Here is a 1045-nt window from a genome sequence, read left to right as displayed (position 1 = left end):
GTCAAGGAACTATTTCTCGGCAACAGCGTCAAAAACTTGACTCACTCAAAAATGAGTAGCACAAAGGTTATCCCAAGTGCAGGAGGGTGTCGCATAATAATTAGAAATAAATTCTTAAATCACCTCCTTAGCAAAAGTTACTTAAAATCAAAGTCGTTTAAAATGGTGAAAATATTCATAAAGAGAAAATAAAAATGGTGGTATGTGTAATGAATGGAAGAATGCAACGGGAATGAAAAGGACACTTGTCATGGACTAGATTCATATTTTTGATTTTTTTAGTGTCGAAATGAAATGTAAAAGACTAACAAAGTGAAATTAACAATCAAGGAATCAACTAAGCTAAAAAATCTTAATTATTCTGAAAATTAAATAATAAAACTGAAATTATTTAAGTCCTAATTAAGATTTAATTAATCTAATATGCAATAGAACTAAGAAATTAATAAAACTAAGCTACAAATTATATTAGATTAGAAAATAATTGATAAAATATGAGCTAAAAATTGAAAAGCCCTAAAATTAAAATTCTAGGTTTCATTCTTGTATTTAAATCACAAATTCTCAAAATCAATCCATAGCAATTGTAATCACTGTTAAATGAAAGCTTAAAAGAGTAAGAAAAATAGCGACATCAAGTAAAATAAATAGCAAATAAAATGCCCAAAGGTCTAAGCTAAATATCTCCTAAATACATCATAAACTTTAAACTAAAATTAAATAAATAGTAGAGAGTGAAAAGAGCAAGCCAAATGGATGGATATACAACCTTGATGGTTTAGGTGCTTTGACCTTGATGTGTTTCAGCTTAAAAGTTGTTACGGGATTCAAGTACATCTTAGACATAAGAGAGGTAGGCTTTTGGGAAAAGGTATAATTCCCATAGCCAATGATATAATTTAAAACAAGCAGTTCTAACAGATCTATGAACTCCCTTAGAGTAGGGATAAATTAAGCAATTAGCTGTAATTGACTTGAATTTTAAAAAATAAATTTATCATGAAGTACATTTAACTATAAGAGTGAGGACATGAGTTTCTATATC

Source organism: Juglans microcarpa x Juglans regia, chromosome 2D (assembly GCF_004785595.1).
Source record: "Juglans microcarpa x Juglans regia isolate MS1-56 chromosome 2D, Jm3101_v1.0, whole genome shotgun sequence".
Taxonomy (NCBI): domain Eukaryota; kingdom Viridiplantae; phylum Streptophyta; class Magnoliopsida; order Fagales; family Juglandaceae; genus Juglans; species Juglans microcarpa x Juglans regia.
The sequence above is the reverse complement of the archived record's forward strand: the minus strand, read 5'-3'. Positions refer to the sequence as shown.